This window comes from Mauremys reevesii, linkage group 6 (genome assembly GCF_016161935.1).
Source record: "Mauremys reevesii isolate NIE-2019 linkage group 6, ASM1616193v1, whole genome shotgun sequence".
NCBI lineage: Eukaryota > Metazoa > Chordata > Testudines > Geoemydidae > Mauremys > Mauremys reevesii.
In genome coordinates, this window is record NC_052628.1 from 112492201 (window position 1) to 112519874 (window position 27674).

The 27674-nt window shown below is 41.6% G+C and overlaps 2 long non-coding RNA genes across 2 annotated transcripts; one reads left to right on the top strand and one right to left on the bottom strand.

Moving 5' to 3' along the window:
- Positions 1-4746: 4746 nt before the first annotated feature.
- LOC120408730 lies at positions 4747-23898 on the top strand. Its single transcript, XR_005600918.1, has 4 exons — positions 4747-4782; positions 8649-8701; positions 19736-19856; positions 23773-23898. It is a non-coding gene; the product is annotated as an uncharacterized LOC120408730 (long non-coding RNA).
- Positions 5866-26317, bottom strand: LOC120408729. Its single transcript, XR_005600917.1, has 3 exons — positions 26264-26317; positions 24762-24924; positions 5866-6141 (listed from the first exon to the last, which is right to left on the bottom strand). It is a non-coding gene; the product is annotated as an uncharacterized LOC120408729 (long non-coding RNA).
- Between the last annotated feature and the right edge of the window lie 1357 nt (positions 26318-27674).

Below are 27674 nucleotides of genomic sequence, written 5' to 3' on the forward strand. Positions count from 1 at the left end.
AAGTGAGATGTAACTTACTATGTAGAAGTTCAGAGCTGGATGAATAATTAAATGAATAGTGTGACACAGCTGGCCCCCAGGGCCTTAGCACCCCCTCCTGACCTTCACTTTGTCTTAGCCACGGCTAAGGATCTTGGCTAATGTTTCCTCTTCTCGCTTCTTTCAATGTGTTTCCTACCTCCTTCCTTCACTGTTTTCTTTCTTAACCTTTGTCTTATATTTGGTGAAAGGAGGAAGAAACAAACAACAAAACATCTCTCTTATTCCTTCAATCATTTCCCCGCCCTGTGGCAACAGTCTGGGCAAATCACTCCAGAGCTGTCTGACAAATTCCTCTGCTCAGCAATCAGTTCCGCCACCCAGCAGTCAGCGTAAACTAATCTCAAGGGAGGAATTAGCTGGCGCTCCCGAAGAAAGAGGACAGAGAAAAGATCTCACTAAGGGGTGGAAGCAAAACGGCTTGGAAAATTGTAAGACTAGCAGGTGCTAGTAATTCTGCTCGAAGGGTGGTCTGGTTCGCAGACACCAGCCATGAGAAAATGATTGGCCATGCTTCTATAATGAATAACGGATGTTGGGTTTTTTTCTTCTTGTGTTCAACCATGGAGCCACACAGTTTTGCAAAGATTACCATACCATCTCAGTAAAGGGAAGAACAAATGAATCGTTTTATCCCAACCTTGAACTGGATAATCACCCAGTCTAATGAGGGTTTATAGTAACTCCTTCCTGTTGAAGATAAGAGGCCAGAAAATATCCAAGAGGGCCTGATCCAATCATGACTTTATTGAACACTGGATAAGCCCCCGAATAAGAAACATGAAGTACCTGATTCCTTGGTCATTTACAGGGATATAAATAAGGACTATTAACTCCGTTGAGGTCAATGAAGTAGTAGAAAGTGAGGTATTTGCAATTTTTCTCTCATGATCAATTTCTCAGGAAAATTCTACTCTAAAAAAAGTTGATGTATGTAGAATTTCAGGTAGATTCATTTAAGTTTTGGCAAAGCCATAAGCCATGATATAACATTAAAGAACACAAGTAAATCTAGAGACATGGGACCAGATTTTCAGTCAGCATAAATAGGTGTATTTCCAGTGTAGCTGTTTCAATTTACAGCAGATGTGGATTCGATCCATGAATATCAGAGCATGTGTATGTGTCACTCTATCTTTTTTTTTTTTAAACGACAGTGATAGCCTAAATCAGACCTATTCGTGCATTCACTTAACAGCAGTATAGAGATGGACCCATAGAATACTCCTGATTCTTGGGAGGATCAAGAATCCAGACAAACATTGTGACCTGGGCCACATCTACTCAAAGCAAGTTCAGAGAGGCAGTTTGGTACAGTGGTTAAAACACTACACAGGAGATCAAGGGTTCCAGACTCTTCTCTGTCATTAACCTGCTGTGTGATGGGAAGGAAATCAATTTGCCTGTCTATGCCTTTATTGCCCCTACATCTGTTCTGTCTATTTAGACTGTAAACACTTCAGAGGAGGAGCTGCCTCACACTATGTATAAGTTGTGGTCTCTAGGCATTATTGTGGTTAAAATAAAAAATGGTTCAACCCAATTTTGCCAACCCAATTTTTCTATCCCACCTGTTACTTTGTAAATTTCCAGAGCTATATTTTTCATGAGTAGCTTAGCACCCACAACATTAACATGCAAGGAAAGTGGTATCAAATGGCACAAAAATAAAATGCCACAATCACAAAGTGAAAGTGTAATAGCAACCTAAAGAGCCATTTTGGAGGAGAACAATTGTCTGGAATGACATCAAACTTCCCTCTAATGTTTGACTGGCTCCTCACATGGTATACACTTTCTGCATGTTAAATATGAATAGAAGAGGTACTGAAAAAAAGTAAAGGTAGATGCCATGAATTGTTAATACCTGCTTCTGTTCATGTGCCAGAGAAAGTCTATTTGTAAAAGTTTATAGTGTGGTGGCTTCGGGGAAAGACCCAGGGAATTTTCACTGCTTATTCTAACACAAATTTAATAAGAATTATTTCCTTCCTTTTGTTTCAAGGCTGGACAACAGTAATAATTTCTGCTTAAGTATTTATTCATTTCCTTAAACTAAAAACAATTTTTTTTGCAATAGTGGTCCGAAGCTGATTGCAGAGAAGATACATTATGTGACTAGTAGCCACTAATGAAACAATCCTGACAAATAAATACAGCTGCATTCTGCATGTGATTCAATACTACAGCATGCCAGAAATATTGGATGTCTTGATAATAATGTTTTCCTATATCTGAGGTGTGGGTATTTTAACAGATGGAAGTAAAGTTGCTCTCAAGTTCTATACAATACTTCAAAGCACACTAATTTCTTTAAAAGCCATTTTGGAGTTGTTCTGCTATTTTTCTTATCCAGGCAAATAATGCATATTGGTGCATGGATGTTATGGCATGTTGCAAAAGATAATTTTAGAATAATTTGAAAATTACAAGAATGTACAGTATGGTATGAACATGAGGAAGATAATCACGTGTGTATATAACACTGGCTAAGGCCCCAACCCTGCTCCTATTGAAGTCAATGGTAAAAGTCCAATTGAATTCCAAGGCACTGGATAAGACCTCCAGAATTTATTTCCTGAAGGACCAGACTGTCATTTGACAACTCTCCAGAGTGGGGGGAAAGCGCTCAGGTAAGCCAACCAAAGAACCAAATCTACCTCTAGTTCTTGCAAGGGCAGGTAATTGGACTGTAATAACCCTCCGAGCCTCACAATAACGTAGGGCTTGAGGTGAAAATTCACAGCTTGCAAAGCCATGTAAGTAAAGGGTAGCAAGCACCACTGACTAATTGTCCCTTAGCCCACTAACCCATTTTCCCTAGGATTTATGGTAGTTTTCCAAGCTTACCCCCAATTTCCCTCCTCTTCCTGCCCCAAAATATAATTTTTTCCCTCACTTCAAGTTATTTGAGGCCCAGAAACAGCAAAATTCTGCTTTGTGCCTGTGACAACATTACACACACACACACACACACACACACACGGGAGGGAGGGAGAGAGAGAGATTTTAAAAGTCTAATCCAATAACTCAGCCCCTAGCATGGTAGAAATTGTAGCTCTAGGCCACTGGAGAAGGGAGATGTTCAGCATTTATATCTAGCCCTGGGAGGCTGCAAGATAATGGATAAATTAATTAATATTTGTGAAGGGCTGGGGTACTGTCATAAGTGCAGTTGAAATGTTTGCATGTTAGAATACACCCATACCCATTAATTCAACTGCAGGATAAGAGAGTATTGGTTGAAAGAAACAGGAAACAGCACTGGTTCCAAAATGGCCACTGGGTTGGTATTATTGGATAAAAATCTCAGATTTGTTTTACGTAAGAAAGTAGGAAAGTAAAAGTATGAGAACTTAACTTCAATACTGTAAGTATCTTTGATATGAGTTTTTATGTGCTCATCATCACATGGATTATGAAGTTAAAAATGGAAATTTGGGTTTCAACATACGAGCACACTGAAATATTTTAAACAATTTGTGGCAACCAGGTGACCTCCCTTTTTGTTATTAGATGGGACTTTGCTAAGATTCATTAGATTTAAGGTGTCAGGACAACATAGTCTTTTAGAGTGTTAGATGATATGTAAAATGCAACTGGAAGATTTATAATGAATTTTCTCAGCACTTTCTACTGCTGCCTTTAAGCAGAAATATCTGAAATGTCTTTGAATCTGTGGAGAAATCGTTGTGTTTTAAAATATATGGTCAAACTGCAGTTAGAATCCAAAGATTAACCATTCACTGAAGCTATTGTGTTGGAAGTTTGATTATTGAAGAAAAAAGGTGTGGACATCATGAGCTCTCATGGTAAAAATGTGCCAGAAACAATAACAGGCCTAGATTTAGATCATTGTAAAATTTGTGCTTTTAGATATCTCCCTGTAGTTCTCCATTTCCATTGCTATTGCTTCATTTCTGAATTTTTAAAAATGTCAAATCATACCTAGCATATGAATACAATATTTCTGTGTATAGCAGTATAACTTTGATATGAATTATAGCCAAAAATCTTTAAATTCAAAGTCAGGTTCTAATAGCTAATTAGATTACGGCTGGCAGGGAAATAGCTTTCCTATCCTGCAAAAAAATAAAAATAAATAAAAAAATAAAAATTGAGATATAGAAATTTGTCTTGTCCCAAATCAGGAGAAATAGTTGAAAATTCAAATTTAGAGAACCAAAAACCTGGAAAAAAATTGGTTTGGGTGAATCAAAACATTTTGATAATGTCAAAATGGTACTTTTCCAATTTCAACCATTTAAAAAAGTTACTTTCATTAGCTTAAATTTCAAAAACAAAATAGTAATTTTAAATCCGAAAACTGGAATTTGTTTCAGAAATATAAGAAAGAAATGTTTAGACAATTTAAAAATTTTTCAATGTTTTTCAAGTTATAGAATTTTTTAAGAAACTAGGGTGACCATATTTCACTATGCTGTATAAGGGACACCTGGTAAAATTACTCATATTCTAGTGAGTTCAATAGCAGTCAATCAGAACTATGCAGTACAAATGTTCAAATTAAAATCAAGTTGACTGAGCCCCTGTTAAAAAGAAATTCTGTGTACTTTGATTCTTTTTATTTACCTTTGTATCTCTAAGGCTCTCGCGTTCACACACACACTCCCGTACACCTCTCTCACACAGGGAGGGTGACTGACTGACTTGACCCTCCCTGCCCCGTGCTCTTGGCCCTCCATGCCTGGCTGGGCGCCCAGGATGGACCCGCCTCTCCTGGTACCTGGCACCACGTCTTCCTGAGGCAACACATGGCGGGGGCATGCCGGGTCACATGCCCCCTCTCCCCAGAGGGTTCACAACAGAATGTGGCCTGCTGAAGCCTTTCAGCACTGTGCAGGAGGGAAGGGACAGGAGCTGCTTCCAGTCATGGGGAGGGGGGGAGAGAATGACTTGGCCCTGGCCCGTGTCTTTGAAGAGCTCATCTCATGGTTGGGGCAGAAGGTTTAGGTGTGGAGTGCTTACCTGGGCAGCTCCCATTTGGTGTGAGGGGTGCAGGTGGGACTGTGGTGGGGGGTACAGGAGCTCCTCTTTGGTGCTCAGGGTGGGGGGGGGGATGTGCGGGGTGCAAGAGTCAGGGCTTGGGGTGTGGGGGACTGGGTGTGTGTGGGGAGGGTGCAGGAGTCAGGGCAGGGTGTGTGTGTGGAGGGTGCAGGAGCCAGGGCAGAGGGCATGTGAGGGGGGTGCAGGAGTCAGGACATGGGGTGTGGGGGGGCTGGGTATGTATGGGGAGTGCCAGAGTCAGGGCTGGGGTGTGAGGGGGGGTCCCGGGGTCAGGGCAGAGGGCTGGCGGGTGGGCTGGGATCAGGGGGCGCTCCCAGCCCCCTGCTCTGAGCGGCTCACGGCAGGGGGCTGGAGGGATACACCCTGATTCCACCCCACTTCCCCAAGGCCCCACTCCTGCCTCCCTTCCCCACTTCCTTCCCGGTCTGAGCAGTAAACATGCTGGGGCTCCTCTTCTCCCCTCCCTCGTGAGGGCCATTGGCGGCAGGGAGGGAGAGGAGGCGGGGAATGACGCAGCACGCTGGGGGAAGAGGCGGGGGAGGGGGAAGCTTGACTGCCGGAGGGGCCTGCCGTACAGCAGCAGCTGGCAGGACCAAGCTTGCTTCTGCCCCCTGGCCCCGCCAGAGAGAGCGGTAGGTGGGCGGCCGAGAAGAGCGGGCTGGGCCGGGCAGGATTTTTAATGGCACGCTGCTGCCTGCCGGGGTCCCGCCCATCGGCCCCGCTCAGCCCGCTGCCAGGGTTGCCGACCCCTGATCTAAATCATCAATCTCATGGTGTATACGCTGATACATTGCAGCTGCGTATAAAATGTTATGCATACAGGCATAAAGGACTCAGTCCTCCCTTGGTACCAGAGCTCACTCAGTACAAAAGTGATGGCGGCATTATGGGCTGTGAAAGAGCAAGCCCTTTATGATGAAATCTGCATAGCTGCAGCTTGGTTATTCATGTATACATTTACCAACTCTTACAAGACAGATACGGAATCTTCAGCCGATGCAGCCGTTGGTAGGGAGGTCCTGCATGCTGTGATTCCTTAGCATAAGGGAATCCTCTCTCTCAGTGACATAATTTCTAGTGAGGGAACAAAATAATGTCATTGTTGAGAAGTATCAGAGGGGTTAGCCGTGTTAGTCTGGATCTGTAAAAGCAGCAAAGAATCCTTCAACCTCCCTGGCCACACAATAGCAGATCTTAAGGTGGCCATCCTGCAGCAAAAAAACTTCAGGACCAGACTTCAGAGAGAAACTGCTGAGCTTCAGTTCATCTGCAAATTTGACACCATCGGCTCAGGATTAAACAAAGACTGTGAATGGCTTGCCAACTACAGAACCAGTTTCTCCTCCCTTGGTTTTCACACCTCAACTGCTAGAACAGGGCCTCATCCTCCCTGATTGAACTAACCTCGTTATCTCTAGCTTGCTTCTTGCTTGCATATATATATATATATATATATATATATATATATATATATATATATATATATATATATATATTATACACACATATACACACACCTGCCCCTGGAAATTTCCACTATTTGCATCCGACGAAGCAAATCACCCACGAAAGCTCATGCTCTAAAACGTCTGTTAGTCTATAAGGTGCCACAGGATTCTTTGCTATTGTTGAGAAGATCTCTCACTGAAGATCTGTGGGCTGAGGCCTGAGAGAAAATAGGAGATTTTGTGGTTGCTTAGCTGAAAATTTTTCCTTCTTCAAAAATATCTGGCCCTCCCTGAAAAGGGGGAGATCTGTTAAATGTATGGTTAATATACTCTGCAGAAATTACATTTTTCCTATTATTAATAATGTTCTTATGAGTATTATTTTTGCAAGGTTCTGATGCAGGATGAGAGATTCATTTGGTTTAAGGTTCAGAGGAAGCATCTCAAAACAGGGTGTCTCTGGAAGGTGGGAGTCAGTCTTCAATAGATGTTGAAAAGTTGACTTAGGTATTTAAAACAGCGTAATTTGTGAAGGATGGAAGCCTGTCATTAATACAGAACTATAAACATCAATACTGGGACTGATTTTATCTATAGATCATTGACCAAGAAGAAGGACCATCCAGAGTTAGCTGATGCTATAAAACTGCATGTGGGCAGTTGCTGGAGAAGTAGGACCAGGTAAATTATTTGTTTATGCAAGACACATTCATGGCACTATGTCTAGGGTGAAAATAAAAACAAGATGCCAGTAATCATGTACTGTGAAACACTGACTTAGACTGCAGTGAATAAAACTCAAATATTTGACATAAGGTATAATTTTTAAAAGGATCTACATAATTTAGCAGCAAAGAGTCCTGTGCCACCTTATAGACTAACAGACGTATTGAAGCATGAGCTTTTGTGGGTGAATACCCACTTTGTCGGATGCATCCCACGAAAGTTCATGCTCCAATACATCTGTTAGTCTATAAGGTGCCACAGGACTCTTTGCTGCTTTTACAGATCCAGACTAACACGGCTCCCCCTCTGATACTACATAATTTAGGTGTCTAAGTCCCATTTTCAAAAGGAACTTAGGCACTGTGATAGCAAAGTTGGCCTCTTAAGGGTATCAGGATCTGGTCAGCCCCCACTCCAGCATGGTCCTTTAGGGGTTTGAAAGGCCAAATAGTTGTAGGGGGCTGGAGGACAACTACGGGGCGTACAGATAAAGGAAGCAGTCCTTGGAATGATGAGAGGAAAATCCTATCATTATATTGTTATGTGCCTAGGGCCAGAACTTTTGTAGAGAGGGTGGGGCAAGGCTCGTCTCTCCCCCCAACAAAGTGCAGATGAGCTAGGAGAAGGGGACCTGCATAAAGGTGGTCTCCTCTCTCACAGCAGAGCAGACAGCAGGAGACATTAACAGGGAAAGACTAGCCTGCTGAATGGCCTGAAAAAGGGTCCAGCTGAGGAAGAAGCAGGCCGAGGCTCTATATCTGGCTAACCCAGAACTCAGCTCCAGAGAGGAGAACTGGGGACTGCTGCTTAAGGAGGGACTGAAAGGAGTAACACAGAGAGGGAACGGGAAGGATTCCAGATACAGGCACTATATACAAGTGCAGGAAAGAAGAATGTCCTGAAGGAAGGAGCTAGAGACTGCTAGCTGGACTGAGCCTGAGATTATGACTATCCCAAGGTGTATCCAAGTGAGCGGCTATCTATGTATATGGCTCCGTCTTGTGAAGAAATGAAACCCTTGGGAAAAGGGTGCTCTTTGATTAAAAAGGTCTGTCTGGGTTAAGAGAAGTGAAGTGATGATCACCCACACCCCACACCTGACTGAAAAGGGGTGCACCAGGGTGACCATCACAAGTACTTAGGCCTAGATTTGTAAAGGTATTTAGGGTAGCTCCACTCATGGCTTAAGAGTCTAAGTTTCATTAAAATTAATGGAATTTAGGCTCCTAAGGGCCAAATTTTCAAAGATATTTTGGTGCCCAATGGGAGTAAGGCACCTAGGCACCTTTTTGAAAATCCCACTAGGAGGCGATCTGCTTCATCAGAAAACCGAATACCTTTGAAAATCTGGCCCTATGTCACTTCTGAAATTGGCACTTACATACTTTTGAAATTTTACCCCTTCAGTATTCAAGAGTGATTCAACAAAGGAACAAACGTTCTGGTCTGCTTCAGTAAAGGTAGGAATTTATTTTAGCATGATCTAACGGCATACTGGGTTCTCATTTGGAAAATTGTACCCCTCTATTATACAAAAGACATATTTTAGAAATTGTGCAGTTGCAGGGGTGACAGCTGAATATATGGAGTGGTTATATGGATCATGGGAATCATAGCCCTAAGAATTGGATGGACACCTATTTGAAATAAAACAGATAGCCTCTCAGTTGTTTTTTATCTAGCTGAGCAACAGTTGGATTAATCTGTTCCTTTATGTGCAAAACTCACCTTCAGCTGGGTGGGTAGGCACATACCAGTCTCCATTTTTGTTCCTCCTCCTTTCATTTTCTGTATTTCACATATGATCTTGACATGGAAAATCAGCTTATTTTCTTCAACAGCTGTAGGATGCGGCTGTGGAAAATGGCTGCTTATCTGTTGCTGCTAGCAGATCCTATTATTTGATTAAATATCAACAGGCTATTCTTCACTCTTGTGACTGCCTGTGTGCACTACATAGATCTTTCATCAAGGCTTTGTCTCTCTCTCTCTCTCACACACACACACACACACACACACGGGGGCGGGGAAGTGGCAGGAGAAAGGGATCTTGGGGAAAACAAGACAAGGAAGCGTTTAAAAACGCTGCTACTCTCCCTGGCAGAGATCATCTTTAAATATCTTATCCTATGATTTTGTTCATGTGATCTACTAACAGTCTAGATGCAGTTCTACTCCTTGTTCATTACAACCTTTAGTACAGAGAGAGGGGGATGAGGCCAGGAGTTTGGTTAATTTAAATCTGGAGACATTGCATTAAGCTACTGCTTCCAGCAGACAGGGGTTTTCAGGTGATACCTTGATTTGCCAAACATCAACCATGTTTCTGCATATACAGTGCACAAGTGAGAACTGGTGATGCCTCCCCAAACCAAGGAAGAAAAAGCTGCAGAAAATTACCCTTTCCTACAGCATGATCTTGCCCTTCACCCCCTCACATAACACAGCTTGTTACAGACTCATTATTCTCTGTCAGCAAAATGGAACGTGCTTCTCGTTACTCTCCTCTTCTTCTCATACTAATATAGAATTTAGAACAAATCCAGAATTTACATCAGATGCCAAGAGTGCAGGATTGCCTGTCATATAGCGAGAGCCAAAGTGAAATGTCATGAGGTGCTCTGAGGGTAAAGGCCACACCATGCTATGCCATCAGCACGTGTGGATAAGTGCTCTAAGCAGGGCTATGCCATCTACTCACAGAACTCTTGTTCCACAGACTTTGCACAAAACGCCACATTGTGGCTACTTTGTCCTCCTTAGAGACTTAGGGGTTTTGCAACAGCTGACAAAGACCCTAGTGCAGAGCCTTCAAAGGCCACGAGTAGGGTTGTTCAAGAAGTGCAATGCCCACTTAACCTCTCTCACCAGGGATTTGGTTGAGAAGAGCCCAATGATTGGTCTGCAGTGACAGGGAGAGGGTATGATCAGGGATGTACCAATTTGATCCATCCCTTCAGCAGTAGAAATTAACATGGCTTTTTTTCCTCTAATGAAAGAGACATGGACTTCATCCAATCTACCCCACCCATCACTGGAAAGCAGGTGATATACACAAAATACTCAAAGGAAGAGAAGATCCCAAAAGTTTAGTGGTACCATTCCTTTTCCCAACAGCTCACCTCTAGCAAACCTACTCCCTGTGCTTCTGCATACACAATGTGTACTACCTAGTGTACGGTAGGACCTAATGTGCCCTGTGCAGTCAAGAATGAGCACAGGAGCGTGTGTGATGGCTGTCCTCAGCCTCTGGATATCCCTTTCTGGTTGACAGGATATGGAGCTGATGGTGGAACCATGACACCACTTTAACCTACGCCCTCGCCAGGCTTTTTCAGGCCCTAGCACTTATCAAAGTGCGAGAATGGCACAAACACTCACTCCCCCAACATCAGGGCTCTGACCAGCTCATGGTCAGAGGTGCTAGAGAAGGTCGTTCCCTGAGCCCCACCTCCTCTTTTGTGCCCCTGATGCAGAATCTGGCTCACAGAAAGGCTGGTATTATCCTTTGGAACTCCCTTGCTCAGACTGCCCATTGGAGTGTAAACAGGCCAGACAACTTTTCCTTGAAATAAGAAAAGCATGTTAATTCCCACTCTTCCTAAGCCAGACAATGTCTTCAGTATCTCAGACCTGAGAAGTGTGTGGGTGGGAAGCTTAATCAGAGTAGACTTGTTTAAAATGTGACTACTCACCTGTGAGGGTTGCGTTTTTAGGTCTGTTAGCTCTTTGCTTTAAGGGTCATCATAACATTTGACTAATAGAAGATGGCCCATAATGTAAAGAGTACAGACAGTAACTCAAGTGATACAATATTTTTATCAGAACAGATGTTCCTCTGAATGAGCAGGGAATAACAAGGTGTTCATTGTTTCAATGCTGTTTAAAGGGCAGCAGTGATGACAATTATAATTACCATCTGCTGTAGTGCATAAAGCACCCACATGCTTTTCATACGGCCCCCAACGTCAATCTGAACCAGCATGTTGGGACTTCTCGGTCTAGGAAAAGGAGGCATTATCCCTCCATTAATTTTTCAGTGACAAGAGTCGTAGGATCAGTTATACCAGTGTCTCAAACCTCTGTGTCCCAAGGGGTGAGTTGAAGTGTAATGTTAAAGTAGATCAACTTTTACCATACTCCTTTCTCTGCTCTTCTGTTATAATCCACATGCTGCAATAATGAAGTCAATAGCATATCCACCTGACACGTAAAGCTGTCAGGCAACTTAATTAATCCTAGCAACTTAATACATATTTAAAATACTCAGAGTTCTTTACGCACAGCCTCCACCAGGGATTTGAAAACTGTGCATTAGCACAGGGGTATGCACTAGCTTTTGAAATCTACACAGAAGCTCACTCTCTTCTGGGCTTCAGTACAGAAAGCAGCTCAATAATTAACGTCCACTTCGGCTCTGCAAATGAAATCTGGTTTTGCTCTTTCAGTTGAAAACTCACATTTACATCAACATTCCAAATGGGTCAGCAGGGATGCAGATGGAATCTTTACACTGTTCTGTAAATAGCTTTAGCCCATGTCCGGGGTGAAAGTAACTGACATTGCTTACTGGTATGGTCGTATCGCAAGCAACCCACCTCTCTTACACATTGAACTTCATGGATCCATTGGCAGGGCTGATATAGAAATTAAAGCTACTGCTACCAATACTGTCTCCAATAAAACTTTAATATTGGAATAAAAGCCTGAAAAGTGAAAAAAACCTCACTCTGTCACATTTCTCTCCTCTCTCCTCCTCTGGCCAGGCTGTGGAAGGTGGCTAGGCTCGGCACTTCACCCCACTAGAAGGACGAGTTTTTTAAGTTTTCCAGGAATGCTTTTTCCCCCAGAAGCTTTGAATTCCACAAATCCCAAGTGTGTTTCCTATTGACTGATTCTCATTTGATCAGCCAATGCTCTTATTTACTTTTCTCCAAAGTGGGAATTCTCTTGCCATTTTTCAGGATTCAAAACTGACAAAATTGTTAATTAAGTTCTTATAATCAAAAGCCCTTTCTTCGCGTGTGCTTTGATTGGGTTCGTTTGAGGCAGTTGTGAATAGTTTTGTCCTCGTATTGTCAACAACTGCTTGGATGAATTGAGATGAGTTGATTCCGGGGCTTTTTCCAAAATCATTTGGTTTACTGTTTTTGAACATCATGGATCGTTCAGCCTTCTGAGCTTGATTCTCTTGATGTAGATTTTCATTAGGTTGTCTGCTTTTGGAATGGTCATGTCTCATTCTTCCAACATCTCAGACAAGTTCTTCAGTTCGTCAGCACATCCAGCATTAAAGAAAGGTTTCTGATGAAATTTACAGAACACAGCTTTGAATGTAGTCCTTGAAATTTAAGACATTCACTTCCGATCTCGACTGGTCTTGTGAGGCCGCTGAGAAGTGTTTTGCCAAACCAGGGTATGTTTGCCACACTGCACTTGAACATTTTGCCGATTTTTTTAAGTACAACATGTAATTCATTGGCATGATAACTCAGTTCACTAGAGTTTTTTGGTGATTGTTTGTACAAGGAATATAATGCATCCAAAAAAGCCTTAAAGTCATTTGTATCTCTGGTGACTTCTAAAGCTTCATCGACAGCAAGTTCCAGTCTCTGGTTGAGGCAATGCCATAATATCACGTTAGAAAAGTCCATTTGTAGTAGTTTTCCAACACTAGCTTTGACTCCTAACATCACATTTGCACCATCACTACAAAAGCTGATCAACACTTCCAATAATAGTTCTTTAGTGAACCCACAACACAGCAAGCATTTTAAAATTTCCCCTTTAATGGCTGCTGCTGTTGCGCTTTGCAGCTCAATCAAGTCCAGAGGAAATGTAAGTGGCCTCATAATTCCATCTGTACTGGCTTTCAAAAAAAATGATGAGACTTTCCAGCGAGAGTGGTCGATTCATCGACAAGTACTCTAATTTTTGACTTATTGTCGATGATTTTGTTGACAATTCTCTCTCATTTCAGTGGATAAATGATTGATCATGTCTACACAAACTGTTCTACTATGCAACAAACGCCCCATTTCAATTCCGTTGATTTGCTGTAGGTCAATGAGGCTCTCGTGGTCACTGAGTGGTTGATTTGTTTTGGCAATGTAGTAGGCTGTTCGGAATACACGAGCAGTAGTTTCAAATGCCGCTTCTTCACTTTTAGCATTCAGATTAAGAAGAGTTTCTTTTGTAGCCATGGCTTGAATTTTTTCGTCCTCCATGTGAGATGCAGATTTCTTATGTTTAATTTTATTTATTTATTTTTGTGAAGGGAGGACACCTCTGTCTCTTTATTCATTCCGTACAAGGATATTTCACAAGAGGCCAAGTTTGGAGAGATGTTGACCCCTCTTGCAGAATGTAGCTTCAAATCGGAAACATCATGACATACTGTGCACCCAAGTTTACTGCCCGAAGCAAAAAGCCAGTAGGTTTTTCTTTTTGAACTCCTCAAATTGCATTTTTGACCACACCACAGGGTATGGTGGTGGAGTCTCCGTTTTCTTACCCAGCAATTCAGCAGTTTCATTTGTCTCCTCTCTTTGTGGAGGCTGCAGCTCACCACATGACAAAAAAGTGTAAAAGTGTCAGCGTTTTTTCCCTGTAGATGACTAGTTTCAGCTTTATTTGTTGCTGTTCTTTTTGACTGACAATCCCCCATTTCCTCATTTTTACATTTAAACATGCACATTAACAAACCCCAATCGGTATCATCTCAGGAGGCATTTTTTTCCCCGCACTTACTGTCCTCCTACTGTAAATTCCTCACCTGACAAAACTTGACCAATAAGAAGGAAGTGCACACAGTTACCATGTGGTAACGTTTCGAATAACCACGTGAACGTCTTCCTGTGAAAACAAAATCTTCTTATCTTGCTTGACAGATCTATATCTATCTCTCTGATCCATATGTGTTCTAAATGTATATATTTGTATAGTATGGATGGATCCTCACTGTAGGACCAACAGCCCCCCGGGGGCAGGACACCATTAAGAAGCAACCCAAAAGCTGGGTGCCCTCAGATGCGCTGGCGGCACCTAGCCAGACCTTGCCTCTTACAGAAGTTCCCGAGAAACACTGTCAGCTGCAGAAACACCATCTCCCTCCACCCCTCAAACGGGCGCCGGAGCCCTCCCCACTCCAGAGTCCTGGGCTGCACACCTAGAGAATGCATCCGGCCACTGGAATGGGTGGCCGCTTGCTTGCAGAAGGACAGTATGTATGTGTATGTTTCACAATGTAGCTGCTGCTGACCAGCAGCGACCCCAACAACCGGCCCTTGCTGGCTGTTGCCTGCAGAGAGCCGGCAGCTATCACTGCGCCCAGCACTAGGCTGGGTCTGCCAAGGAGTAAGGCAAAAACCACAGCCAGCCAGCAGACGGGCCAAGGGGCTGCACTGCGCCATGCCCGCCAGTGCCCCGCCTAGACCCTCCCTATTTCCTAGCAAGTTAACAGATCTCAAGGATTGTTTAATATCCCAGGTGCATAAAAGGGTGCAGGGGGTATCAGTGGGTGGCTAGTAGTAGGGTGAAGGAGAAGTGAATGAAGGACAACTAGAATAGCCTTCATGAAATATATAAGATACTTAGAGAAAAAATTGTCAATTTCAGCTGCCACAGGACACTGAAACAAAACAGAAAGATCTGAGATCACGCCCGTACGTCCTAACGACAGTTCAGGTGTTTAATTCAATATATAAATAGGGTGGAATGGAAACTATTTTTTCTTTCAAAGGTAGCACAATAATTTCCTTAAATATCCAGTTCCCCTCTCCATTCTCTATGTGGTTTTGACCATCAGGCTAATTGCTTTCCCTGTGAGTCTTTCATTGCTTTAGCAAAATTCCTTTGCCAAACATAAGCCCCAGTCATCAGGACACATCTTCCCACCAGGTACTCCATTTTTTTTAAGTAATATTTTAACGAGGATCTGCAAGCAGTTTGGGCATTACATCCATCCTCTGATGGAGAGGGATAGACTTGAACTCGGAAATGGTCCCCGATTCCGATTGTTTTTGCGTATTGGATCCAGGGCAGAAAAAAACTGCCCCTTGGTCACACCAACAACTGTGAAATAAACAAGGATGCTAGAAATAGCCCCTAATCCTGCAGTTTAAACTCAGCTTTGTCTGCAGTTCAAGCTGTTAGTTAGGCACTCCCTGGGCTTCTCTGTCAGCCACCATGTGTGGTGGTGTACCGGTAAGAAAGTGGCTGAAGCATTCAGTACCCACTTACTTTCACCTCTTTTGGCTGCATAACAGCTTGAACTCAGCTAATAAAAGCCTGAAAAGTAAAAACTCACTCTGTCACATTTCTCTCCTCCCTCTTCCTCCGGCCAGGCTGCGGAAGGTGGCAAGGCTCGGCGCTTCACCCCAGCCTCACACTCACCGGCCTGTACCAGCTTACTTTCACCCCTGCCCATTTCTATCCAACACATGGGCGGTTCAAAAACATTTTTTTAAAAACTTTCAAATCCTTTGCTGGCTTGGTACATTCCAGCTGAATTGCCCTTGCACACACAAAAGAATGTTCAGGATCCTGGAGTAACAAAGAGGTTAGAAAGTACGTGATGCCAGCGTTTCAGCTTGAATTCACTCTTTTAAGCATTTGTTAAGGTAAGAACAGGAACACAAGAACTGCCGCACCAAACCAGGTCAGTGGTCCGTCTTGTCACATGTCCTGCCTGTGATGGTAGCCAGTATCAAATGGTTCAGAGGAAGGCTTCAGACCCAATAATGGACAATTACATAGTAAGTGAAGTCTCTTCCTAACCCCAGAAAGTTAGTGATTGGCATGTATCCCTTACAATTTTAATCATCTCTAATTTATCTGTGGATGTTCTCCTTACCCATATACATAGCTAGTCCCTTTTGAATCTAGCTAAATTTTGGCCATCAGCACCACCTTGTGGCAATGAGTCCCAAAGGTATAGCATATACAAATAATTTTATTTAATTAGTTGCCTTAAATTTTCATTGGGAATCCTCTTGCCCTTATGCTATGAGAAGGATTGAACAGGATCATCTGATAGATTCCCATTCATTAATTTATATTCCTCTACTATGACCCCACTTATTGGCCTCCTCACTTTCATGTTTCCTAATCTTTGCAATGTCTTCTCATATAGAAAACCTTCCCTGCAAGTACATCCATTTTGTTGCCCATCTACGAGCCACATTGGTTTATGCTCTATTCTTTAAGTGACCAGACCTGAACACTAGAATTCAGCCGACTCTGGGCCCTGATGAGAGGGCTGGACCCATGGCTCCACTTCCTCCTCTCCCCTTTGAGACTACATGGTTCCCAGGAATTTCAGTCTTTTTGCTTGGACTGCCCAAGTGGATGAGATCCTGGCGTGCTCCCTGTTATTCTCTCTACCCCTTGTAAGAAACAGTCACAATCTAGCTCTACATTTTTACACGATGTATACCCATCTCTCAAGCTGTGTATAAATAGTCATTAGAGTGTGAGGAGGCCTGATTCCTGGTGTCCTTCCTTTGGGAACACTTCTCCTGAACTCAGGGGTGAAGACAGCAGGGTTATGCCAATAGCTAAACTTTCTCTCCACGTTTAATATGTAAATAACATCACAGATCTTCCACAAATCTTGCCACCTTCCACTCTATGTGCAATGTTCACTTTTGACTTTGCCTTCTTGAATATAAATAGAACATAACCATGCCAAAAATAAAAACCCTAGCAAAACACTATGGTGCAAACACAGTTCCCCATACTGGAAAAAGCATGAGTGAGAAAAATGCACCATGTGTGACCTGTATTAATCACATTGCTTAATGCACTAATGGAAGGCACTCAGATGCTATGGGGAGGAGGGCGGTACAAGAACCTATATGCAGGGCCATAACCAGGGTGGGATGAGTTGGGTGGCAGCCCAGGGTGCAGAGCCACAGGGGTGGGAAAATAGGGCAGACAGATGATGAAAAAAATGGCCAGGAGAGCAAATATGCTTGCAAGACGCAAGCACTAAATGTCTAGTTACTGCTCTGCCTATATGAATTAAATTAAAACAGTTTCCTTATTAAAAACAAGGAAAATCATTAGTTGCTACAACCCTTCTGATATTTGACTCCTTTGTATTAATGATCATTTTATCTTGTGAGCACTTTTTTTTTAAACTCTGTAAGTAAAAAGTTAAATATTTAAGTAAGTGAGAATGGTTTTACAACAAGTCAATTTTATGTTAACATGCCTATCCATTATCAGGAAATTGCCTGTTGCTATTTTTTTTTTTATTTGCAAGAAGGTTCACCAAAAGCTTAATTAACTTCTTTTATTGGACAGTAACTTTACACATATTATATTTCATTCTGAAAGCATCACCTTCTCTCTAAAAGAAAATTAAGAAAGGGGAAAAAAGTTGCTGTAAAAATGTTGAGATAGTCAGAATATATCAATTATTTATCTTAACATTCATTATCATACTAAAAGGCAGCACAAAGGCCTTGGGGAATTGTAGGGTTCATATAATTTCATTCTAATTATTCCAATTTACTGTAATTAAGGCACTAAAAAAACCACAGTGCAAGAAAGCAATAATATCCCTTTTAATGCCAACTGACAGGGAGACTGTCTAGCATTTTTACAATATTATTTACTGGAACTGTGAGAGAGAAAATGCAAAACACCCATCCTGAAATTTAAGGAAATATTTTCTTAAACAAAAGGAAATTTCATCATGTATTTATTTCAGTGGTTTGTTTGTTCTTTTTTTTCCTTTCTATATCATCATCCCCAGAACCCAATGCATGGGGAATGGGACTGGGCTGAAAGTGCCCAGGGATGCTATTCCCAAGCACTGCCACTTGTCTGCTGTGGGCTCAAGCAAATCAGTACATCACCTTTTGCCTCAATTTTCCCATCTGTAAAATGGGGTGATGATACTTAGCTTCCTTGCAAAGAGCTATGGATGAAGCATGAAGGAGTCATACAATAACTACCTGTGGTATCTACCCGTCACCACTGTGAAGTCCAAAATATTCAGAGTTGACCTATGGTTCTGTGCTCACTGTAACTGATTCTGTACGTTTTGGGGGGTATGCAGTTTGGGACAAATTTTGCACACATGAAAACATAAGGCCAAATCCTCAACTGATGTAAGTCAGTGTAGCTCCATTTATTTCAATGAAGCTATTTTGATTTACACCAGTTGAGGATCTGGCCCTTACATTTGCTCAGTAACTAGGTTGGATCCAAAGTAGTCACACATGAAAACCAGGTATTGAGCAAAACCAAAGTTATGCAATTAGGGTTGGAGATTTTAGAGGCCACTGTGAAAATTGCACAGCCTGAGAAGTTTTGCAGCTTGACTGCAACAAGGAGAGCAAGGAGCATGACCTTTAAATTCAAAGGATGTTTTCCTTCTGTTTCTCCATAATCTAAATTACAGAGCAGTAAGATTAATCCCAGTGATACTCTGTTCTGAGTGATGCACAGAGCTTGTAGTGGCCTGTCCAAGCACTGAATTTCACCCCAATTGCAGTGCCAGCCTACGCCAAGCCAGCCATGAAGTCTGTCCTTCTCGCCAGTTCTTTGAAGTATGCTTCTTCAGTTTAGTTCCAACAATGTGAATTATTACACTGAATATCAGTTAGAGATGCTTGTAGAAACTGTAAGTAGAGTTTAATATAATTGAAGGATCAGTATTTTTAAATATCCTTCTCAGCTGCAGTCCTGAATAAAGACAGCAAGATTTTTCCCAGCTTTTCTACTGGTCCAGTGGTGGGGTTACCAGATAGCAACTGTGAAAAAACGGGATGGGGTTAGGGGGTAATAGGCGCCTATATAAGAAAAAGTCCCCAAAAACAGGATTATCCCTTTAAAAATAGGACATCTGGTCACCCTATCCAGTAAGTGTTTGCTGTTCCCTGTAAGTTGCTCAAGTTTGTAGCAAGAGAACATGTTTCTGCTATCACCAGCATAATGCCTGCTGGGTCACTGCAGGCAGTGGGGTCCAGCAATATGCAGTGGGACTTGACATCCCAAGACCAGGCAATTTGGATATGCAAAGCCTGCAAGATCAGATTCTCAGTAACTATTGTGCTGGATGTGAACCTCTTAACCTGCTCATTTAGGCAGTCAAGCTCATACTTTTAAAATCTCTGGATCCTTAGTAAATCTATTTGTTAGTCACCTTGAAAGAAAATAAAACTGGAAAAGTTAATAAAGCTAAGAGGTTACTTGACAAATATGAGACAGGAGCAATCCAAGAAGTATTTGAATGAATTCATACTTTAAAGTAATAAGGCCATGTATATACACCCACTGAAGCATGCCTTTGTGGAAGCATAAACTAGGAATTTTAAGCCTAGTCAATGCATACAGAAAGAAGAGAGAATACAGCCAGAATCCTGCCTGGGCAGACCCCTGCATATGCATAGACCCATTTAAGCCATGAGGGATGGAGAGAGGCACAGAAGTAGCTGGATTTAGAAATCTTTTAACCTCTACTTTAAATATATGCTTTGTAGGGTTCACCAGGACGATTCCGGTTATAATAAATCAAAAAGCGGAAGAACGAAGGCGATCATAGCCACAGATGAAGAGACGCCTGTATGACAGAGCCAGGATAGCACATCTCCTTACTCACAAGTAGGTGCCCTATATATAGTATAGTGGACTATATTTTTAAAAAAATTGGACTTTCCTCCTTCCATCTCCCCGCACCACCACACTTGTCACCTTCTCTCCCAAGTGGAATGACAACCCAGTAACACTTGCACTCAAATCTAGCTTTCACATCCACAGTAGTTGATTGGGTCCCAAATTAGGCCAGATTATTTCAACCCTCCCTTTTATTAATTCAAGAAAGGAAGGGTTTGAGGAAGGTGAATTTCAAGAAGTGTCTGTTCATACTCTTTTATGAAGGTTTATCTGATACCACTACAAAATACATGAGGGCTGTCCCTGCTTGGAGTCAATGCAGGTACAGGGATCTGTGCACAGGGATCAGCTGATATCAGCAAAAGGTGGCTATATAATGTTACGAAAATGTGTTATGCTGGGAGAAAAAAACCGAACAGATGAGAGTTATACTGTATGCCGAGAGAATTATATCTTCCCAGTCAGAGTCTGTGCCCAGTAATCAAGAGACGCTTTTCACAAGACAACTCATATTTCACATGTCAAAAGAAATGAAAAAAAAATAATTAAATTGCATGATATCTTAAGAGAAAATATACTTCAGTACATTGATATGTTATCTTTAGTCTAACCAAATGGAAAGACACATTTTGGAAAAAGAATTGTTTATGAGCTGTAATCCATCAAGAAACGCTATAGAGTTTATAAGCATAGACCTGCATATAACAGTTTGTCACAAGTAGCAAGTGCCAATGTGTGTTCTGAAAAGCAGAGCATAGGTGCTGGGACTAGGGGCATGGCAGCACGCCCTGCCTTGAAATGGTTTCCATTATATATGGGTTTACAGTTTGATTCAGTGGCTTTCAGCACCTCCATTATACAAACTGTTCCAGAACCCCTGAAGCAAAGAGACACACACAAATAAGCTGCAGCTCACCAAATCCATTGCAATACACATTGAAAGCTTAAACTGCCCTTGTGTTCCAAGCTACTCCAATGTTCTGTACAACTGCAGTTTATTAACTTGCATAAGTGATTTGGCCGAGTGTTATGGCACTTATGTTATACATGGGTTAAGGTTTTCCATACCAACTTGGGGGATTTAGCCACGCAACTTCCATTAGTTTCAACCTAAAATTGAATTAGTGGTTATCTATTTACTAGATACATCTAAAGAAGATAAAGCTGGACAAAAGTGACTAAATCGCCTAGTTGGGTTTGAAAATCTCAGCCAAAGACTTCATTTAAGCTAGCGCCTTAAAAAGTAATATTTCAATAAAGTGGTTCACATAAAACGTTTCCCCACCCATAGCCTAGTATAAATCCCCAAATGGAGGGCTGCATGCATGCTTATAAAGAAAAAGGGGAAGATAAATTGAATTATATTTGTTTCCCCCAAGAACACTTTATTGTTACATCATTATTTCTTTGTTTTGGGATAGCATCTAGGGGCCCCCATCATGGATCAGTGCCCCATTCTCCTAAGCACACTTGCAAGTTTTGTATGAAGTGGGGATATTAGGGATGTGTGTATTTTGCTTCTGAAAAGTATATGATTGTCTCCTATTTGAGCACCTCGAGGGCAGGGGTAACAGCATCTACTTCTCCCCCAGAGTTCATCTAACAAGGTGACAGGAATTCAGCCCTTCAGTGACATGTGCAATACAGCATAATTATGGTCCCTATTGCCTAGTAGTTTAATGTTTTGTGAAACTGAGCATTTCTCATAGTTGCCTCTGACAAAGAATATGCCAGATCAATAGGGGGGGAAAAACAGTTCATTTAACTGCATGGACACAAGTTTAAAAGCAATCTATTTTGTGCACTTCGCAGTGATCAAAGAGAGAAAAAACAGATGGAGAAAGCACCTGAGAGCTCAGTGTAGGCCACCCACAAATAGAGGAAAGGTTAAGAAATAAAACCCCTCTTAGTGTTCAGAGCTTTTCCAGCTTCATGAACCCCTCTTTCTCTCTCTTTGAAGGAGGAGACCATTCCAAAACAATTACTGCCAGGTACTACCAGTCTGCATGCTGTTCTACAGTCATATTTTTTCCTGTAAAAGCTGAAACACAAGAAAAACTGAACTCCAGACTTTCCCCATCCCAAACCTGCCTGTAAATTTAGAACTAGTCCCAAACCATACTCACCAAAAAAATCAAGCCAACAAGAAGGCCTGCACAATAGAGCATTTTGTATGAAGAAGATATTATAGGACACAAACCAAAAAACAGTAAAAATATTACTTAACTATAGGAAAAATTTCTGATGTCTCTTTTAATGGAATTCTTCTCTTGTCTCTCAGAGAACTTTAAATCTCTTCCTCATCTGATGAGGATTCAAAGTTTTTACTGTATCCTCTGGGGAAAACAACTACCAAAACAAAGATTTACAAAAGAGATGGGCAGAGCTGGACAAAAAACGCATTTTAGGGGGCAGCGAAACTATTTGCTTTGAATTAGGCAAATAGTTTTGGCTGAAAAAAAACAAATTTTTTTTGGAAATGTCAAAACAGTTCATTTAGACATGGTCTCTAATCAACTTTTTCAAAACAAAATGTGTCAGTTCAAATCAACATTTCATTTAGAGAGGGTCATTTTGAATCAAAATTCAAAACATTTTGTTCTTCCTGCACATTTTTTTCCAGTTTTTCATTTCAGCATTCAACATTCTCTTTCGGTTTGAAACAAACCCTTTTTTTTCGTTTTTATTTTTGGAAGCAACTGAACCGGGAAAAAAAATCAATTATTTGTTCAGCTCTAGTGGCTGGTGATTTTAGGGGTCTCCCTATGTGGGTGCCCATAAGAAGACATTGTAAAAAGGCGTGAGTTTCAGAAAGGGTTGAGCACCCATCCTCTGAAAAAATCAGGCTACTTTGAGGCCCCTGGAATGGAGGCTTCCAAAATGACTAGTTACTGTTCAGAAAATCTTGGCCTAGGTTTTTTTGGGTTGGAGGGGGAGATAACCTTTAACTTGGCGTTTATTTGTATTATTGCCTTATTTGGTGGAGGAGTAGACCACCTTCCGGAAGAAGAGACAAGAGGTGGAGAGGGCAGGGAAATAACTGATTACACTTTCATGCAATTATTCTGCAATTATGACTCTACAGCACATAAAGCTGTGCGTGAAATCTGTGTGTGTACAGATGAGAGCTTTATATCTACAGTACTTATTCCCAGGATGTTTAACAAGGTGAACAGCAATAAAAAAGACCATTTTTGGAAGTGTCAGACACCACTAGTTTTTTTTGAATAAGTGGTTGAGATTCTTGTTTGTATCCTTGTAAAGGTCTATACAGGGCTTGGTTATTTTGCACAAAAATAACCTCTGCAAGCACTCTGCTCATAGACTGTACCATTCAGACACGCACACTGTATAAACAAAGTGTGTTTCTTTTTCCCATTAAAGCACAACTCCATAGTTGCCAAATTAGCAATTATATACCCAGGATCTTATTCTCCGTTTATACAAATATCACTTTACACAGCTCCTGTAGTGTAAAGGGGTGTTAAACTGGGCATAAATTACACTTACCCTCAACTTCAAGGCCCCTCCACCCTGCTGCAGTAGCATAAAGTGGACTTACAGTAAATGAGAATCAGGCCCCAATACACATTATACTACTTGGACAGGAGACCTTCAGGTAAAGTAAGGTGCTGCAGGAAATGGGATTGGCCATTCACTCCACAGCTCCTTCCCCTCTGGGTCTGTACTGAACCACGATACTAACAATGCTAGTGGTGTAACGGGAGGAGCTATCTTTTAGCACGAGATTAAACCTGTCCTCTTATTTAGAGCTCATTAAAATCTCTCCTCCTTTCCTTCCTCATCCTTAAAGCTTTTAATAGATGAGGGCAGGAGGGTGGAATTTGCTTTTCCCTACCAGCCCACTTTCACTTTGATCTCCTTTCCTATTTGCTTCCTTTAGGCCCGTCAATAACCTGTTGCTGGAAACTGCTGTCAGCAAAGTGCGTCTCCCACACCCACAGTTCCCACTCACTGAGTGCACAAATGCCAGTGAAGGTGGGAAAAACAAATCAATCATCTCAATCACACTTTCTGTGATGATGCAGAAAACCTTTTTGCCTAGATTCGGTCAACTCTATTTCTGATTTTGACATTTTGAACAAACAGTTCAAAACAAAGAATGGAGAAAGGTTCCTGTGTTGAATTTTCTCAAACTGAGATACTTAACGGTTTTGAAATTAGAAATAAATTGAAAAGAATTTCATTATTTGTTGTTCCCACCAGTTCTTGACCCACTAGCACTTAAGCAATTTCCAACACTGGTTGCAAGAGTGAAAAAAAGAGACTGGGTTGCTCAGATCATTTTTCCAAACATTAGACAGGGCCTGTGGGCAGGTCCTACACCAGAAGTGCTATATTGGCACATCTGCACTGATGCAGCTGCACCACCGTAGCACATCTGGTGAAGACGCTCTATACTGATGGGATAGCACTCTCCTGTTGTTGGGGTAAAATCTTGTTTTTGGTATATTTCTCTTCTAGTCTCCATCTTGTTTTGTAAAAACAACGAAGTAGGACACCATTTTGGATGCCCTCCTTCATGGAGAGCTTCCTGCCCCTCCTGCCTGCCTTTTTCAAATTAGAGCGGGAAAAGGCAAGGAGCGGTTAGAATCACATGACTGCATAGTCTGCCTAGCAACCACAGACTATTTAGGTGGCAGCCTCACTGCTGCTCGGAGCTGTCCATCCTAGTGGCAGCTAGTGCTTCCCACATTATCAGCCTGTGGAAGGAGTCTAGGTAGGCCAGGGTTATAGCGTATGGTATCAGGTCCCATCGGTGTCACACACTGCACACGCCTGTTCTCATTTTCACCTGCAAGTCTGCACACTACCACTTAGGACAACACATAGGAGACGGAAGACAGAAGGAAGAAGAGAGAAGCCACTTACCTGGTGAGCATCACGTCCTGTTCCTGTGCTCCAGTGTTCCTATGGTCCAGCATCTTCAGTCTTCCTTGGTTCTGTCCAGGATCCAGAATCACCCTCATCATGGTCAGAGAGTTTGTTCTGTGGGACAGTCAGGGTCCATCCCTGGGGCAAGCGGGGTTTGCATCTAGGACAAGCAGAGAGACGGTACTTGAGTTTCCTTTGATTGTCTTTTGGTTATCCCAGTGTATCAGGTTTGTGGGCTCCTGACTTTAAGTCCATTTCCATCTTTTGTTAACAACCGAGCCATTTGTATCTACCTGTGTTTTGTTATTGCTTGTGCTTTGTTATTACTTGTAACAAGGATTCTGCTTTTAAGACCACGTTGGTCTAATAAATCTTACTGTATTTGCACCTTACCCTGTTAGTTTTATTTTTAATCATCCCAGTAACAAATACGGGGAGGAGGAAGGGCCTGCAGATAAGCCCATCTTCTCAGTGGCCTCAGAAGGTAAACACCTTAAGAACTATTTTGGGCTCACACTGTCAGCATAATTACTCCACCTCTGCGAGAGGTGGAAGCTATGTCAGCAGGAGGCGCTCTCCCACCAACATAGCACTGGTGTGGACAGTGCTTAGGTTGCTGTAACTTGCATCACTCAGGGAGAGTCTTTTTCACACCCCTGAGTAATGCAAGTTAAATCAACTTAAGCGGGTAGTGCAGACCTGCCCTATGTCTCTTGCCATTCTCAAATGTACTTGTTCTTTTAGCTTCTAGCATCTCTCTCTCCAACACCCTTCAAAATCCATTTCCTTTGGGAAATCCTTTAATACTGCTCACTGATTCCAGAGTTGCTACTGAACTGTGATTACTTCCTAGCATGCCTTTTCTGTTTGAATTATAAACTAAACTATACAGAGCAGGCAAAGACTTTGTCCTTCTATGTGTCTGAAAAAAACAAAACCCCATCATGTACGCTTATGGCACTTTAATAATAATTAAATAAAATGTGTACATATATTTGCAGGAAAACTGAAGTCTTGAACAGTAAATATTTAACAAACAAACAATCTCTCTTCTTGTCTCTTACTTTGTATATTAAACGAATTGCTTTATTTCAACAGGATTTGCATTTCACATACCCCCCTACATACTTCAGTGCACCTCCCCACCCAGAGAACAACGCACCACTCCCCACCCCCCACAAAAATGCACAGTTCCTCCTGAGTTTTGCTCTAGAAAGGTCAGGAGGAATAGCATAGTCCTGGATTTATTAACTAGGGTAACTCTCTGCGAGTACAATCCTTATTCATGTACAGCAGCCCCAGTCAGACCAGCACTTGCCCAAACTTTACTTTTATTTAATACTGCTCCTATTGAGCTGCCCCATAACACATGGCACATGTTCAAAATGGTTCAGCATATTTATGTGAAATGAGCCAATGTTTTACAGACTGGCATTTTTATATACAAAAATTAATAACCCTATGTTGCTACTTGTAATAGTTGAGGCAATAGCTCTTACATCTTGATCAAACTGCATTTTCAATATGTACTTTTCTTCCTTCCAAGATTTCAAACCCTCCAGTCTGTGAAAGGATAGATATCAAATAACTAGTATAGGAATGACTCTCAAAATGTGAGAATGTAATGTTAATGTATATAACCCAGTCAATGTTTTGGGAACAAAAAATTTAAATTGAAAAATAGCCTCAAAATTGTCAACTTTTTTAAAAAATCATTTTTGCAAAAATTGTTCTATCAACTTTTAAAATTGGAAATATCAATAGTTATCAATAATTTAGTTTAATAAACCGTTTTTAGGGAAAATGTCAATCGTTTCAGCAATGTTTTCAATCAAACCATGGATTTTAAAAAAATTAAACTGAAAATGGGTCATATATGAACCTTGCAAATAAAAACAACTGAGAGTTTTTGTTTTGCTTAAGCAAAAATAGTTTCAGTGGTTAATTACATTCACTATTAAACATAATCTCTTATTTCCAGCTTGAACTTTTCTGAATTAAGCTTCCAGTCACTGGATTTGATCATGTTTTTATTTGCCAGATTAAGTACCCCTGCATAGGTACTTTATCTGTCTATGCATAGTACATATCTGGCCTCCATTATTTTAGTATCTGAGCATCTCACAGTCTTTAATGTATTGATCCTCACAACCCTAGGACACAGGGCAGTGCTAGCATCATCATTTTACAGTCGGACAACTGAGGCACAGAGAGACTAGTGACTTGCCCAAGGTGACACAGGAAGCCTGTAGTGGAGCAAGGAATCAAACTAAGTCCATACTAGCTTGCTCACCACAGACTATCCTTCCTTTCTTATAGATGGAGATCAAGTTATCTGTGAAAGTTCTCTTTAGTACTCAAAACAGACTGAGTTTCTTCAGTCTCATTGAAAGGGTTTTGTTGTTCTTGTCTTTAAACACAGACTTACTTCTAAAGTAGCTCTCTGTGAGGGAACCTGCCAGAGAGTCATGGCGCTTTGTCCGGATGCTCTTATGGTCTTTTTTTTTTTTTTTTTTTTTCCTTTCCATCAAAAATTTACTTCTAAAAGGATTTATAAGAATTGATTTGAAGGGCGTATACCAGAACTGGGCTCTGTATTTCAGTACTGGTCTCACTAATGCCATGTATAGAGATACATTATCTCCCTGCTTCTACTTGATATTTCCCTGTCAATATAGGCAAGTATCGTGTGACCCCTTTAGTGACAGCATCACACTGGGAGCTCATGTTTAATTGGTTATCTGTGATAATCTCTAAAGTCCTTTTCAGAGTCACTGCCTTCCAGCGTACAAAAGCAATATGTCCCTTGATTTTTTGAGACGACCCCAGATCACGTCACAGATACAGCCTATAGACGACAATTCTGACTATGATTCCACTGATGATATAAGAACCAGCTTCTCCTCTGAG